We start from the raw sequence: 2510 nt of genomic DNA, 5'->3' as shown, positions 1-2510 counted from the left end.
AACAATGAAGAGCATGCGCAGAGGCTCGCAGAGGGTCTTGAGGTCACCCAGCGGACCAGTAAGAGACCCCTGAACCGAAGCGATGCAGGCGCAGACAAGATCTGGCAGGCGAAGCAGGGACTTTTTGCGCTTGCGCAGTTAAGCCTGGATTCTGAAACAAAGGTGGAGATAGACCTCAATCAATGGGAGAGAGGAGGGGTGAAGAAGCATAAAAGATGGCTCGTGACTGAACATTGTTGAGATCTCCCCACCACAGGATCACGCATCACAACGGAGGACCAGCAGGACACTGCTTTTGGGACCTGAGACCACAGAGACTCCTTTGGACTTGTGGCAGTAGCTAATCCTCTTTCCCCCTTTTTTTTCCTCTTTCCCTTTTCTCCACTTTCTCTATCGCGTGCCACTTTACAGGCAAAATAATAAAGTTAACACTGTTTGATTGAATTATAACCCCTTGGCATTTTGTTCACCTTAATTTTGTGCTTCGAGATCAAGGTAAATGAACCATCACAAGTACATCATCAAATGGACCGCGAGAGCGGCTGACGTGGCGTGGGCGTTACCACGGTGATGGTGATCACACCCCCGCCCCTTGCCTTGAAAAAGCTTCAGGGAGGGCAGTGATGCGTCTCCCACCAGCCGCTGGGAGAGGCAACCGGCTGTGACGCGAGTGAGTATCACCCACACTGTGCTGCAGCAGCAGGTGGGGTAGCTCGTGCAGTAGGGCGCAGAGATCATCACTCCTCACTTGTTAGACCCTCTCAACTACTGCTAGTGTCCCAGATTGCTGCCGCCGACCATGGTCTCCTCCAGGAAGAGAGCTTGCCTCAAAAATACTGTGTCGACTCAGACAGAGCAACTGCCTCGAACCGTGGCTGTCCAGGTGTCTGGCTGCAGGGAGTGCCAGAGCCTGCTGCTGCCAGGGGAGGGAGACCAGCATTCCGCCTGCGTGAGGTGCGAGCAGGTGCAAGATCTGCTCGGCATGGTTGCAAAACTTAAGGAGGAGCTTGAGACACTGAGGTCCATCAGGGAGTGTGAAAGGGAGATCGACTGGTGGAGTAACACCTTGGCGTGCCAGGCAGAAAGGCCCCAAGGGGGAGCCCCCCAAAAGGTGATGGACCCCCTGCCCTGTCAGGGAGAGAGGCAAGACCTGAGACAGCCCCTGCCCTGTCGCTGTCGAGCAGAGGTAGGGGACCAAAAAGCTGAGGAGGGTTGGAAGCAAGTTCCAGTTAGGCATCACGGGCAACCCCTCTCCCTACCTGCTTAGCTTCCCCAGGTGCCCCTCCGTAATAGGTTTGAGGCCCTGGAAATTGAAGATGATGTAGGTGGGGATGTGGTGCAAGCCCTGCCTACAGGGTCACATAGGAAGAGGCGATCGACTCCACGCCTCAAGACTGCCTCTGATAAAAAAGAAAGAAGGGTAATTGTAGTAGGCAATTCCCTTTTGAGAGGGACAGAGGGCCCGATATGCAGAGCTGACCCTCAGCATCAGGAAGTTTGTAGCCTACCTGGAGCCCGGATCAGGGACATCACCAGGGCACTCCCCAAACTGGTGCACCCAACGGACTACTACCCCCTACTGATCTTCCAGACAGATGGGGAGGAAGCTGCATCCCATAGTCTGAGGGAAATGAAGAGAGACTTCAGGGCCTTGGGACAAATGGTGAAAGAGTCTGGGGCTCAAGTTATCTTCTCTTCCCTCCTTCCATTTTTGGGTGATGATGTGGGATGGAATAGAAAAATTAAGTCCATAAATGATTGGCTTTGAGACTGGTGCAACAGGCAGGGCTTTGGGTTCTTTGATAATGGCTGGTTTTATAAGACACCAGTCCGGACAGTGATATGTGGGAAAGGTTTATCCCACAGGGGTAAAAGGATGCTGGGACAGGAATTAGCAGGGCTCGTTTGGAGGGCTTTAAACTAGATTCGAAGGGGGATGGGGTTGTAGCTGGGCTTGCATCAGTGGGGCAGCATGCTGGAATCGATAAAGACCGGGAGGCCCCCCATACCCCTAGGGTGAAATCGGTGTACTCGGCTCGCTCCCTGAAGTGCCTGCACACCAATGCGTGCAGCATGGGGAATGAGCAGGAGGAGTTAGAAACCTGCGTTCAGTCAGGAGATTATGATCTGGTGGCATTAACAGAGACATGGTGGGACAGCTCACATGACTGGAATGTGGTCATGGATGGCTATGTCCTTTTCAGGAAAGACAGGCCAGCCAAGCGTGGTGGTGGAGTTGCTCTTTACGTGAAAGAGCAACTACAATGTATAGAGTACTGTCCAGGTGCGGCTGAGGAGCAAGTTGAGAGTCTGTGGGTGAGAATTAAGGGGCGGGCTGGCAGGGGTGACACTGTCGTGGGAGTCTATTACAGGCCACCAGATCAGAGTGAGGAAGTTGATGAGGCCTTCTACGGGCAGCTGAGAGCAGCCTCACAGTCACAGGCTCTGGTTGTTATGGGGGATTTTAACTACCCCGATGTTTGCTGGAAGGACTACTCAGCCAGCCAGCC

This window comes from Caloenas nicobarica, chromosome 32, assembly GCF_036013445.1.
Source record: "Caloenas nicobarica isolate bCalNic1 chromosome 32, bCalNic1.hap1, whole genome shotgun sequence".
In the NCBI taxonomy this organism is placed as follows: domain Eukaryota; kingdom Metazoa; phylum Chordata; class Aves; order Columbiformes; family Columbidae; genus Caloenas; species Caloenas nicobarica.
Note: the sequence above shows the minus strand (reverse complement) of the source record.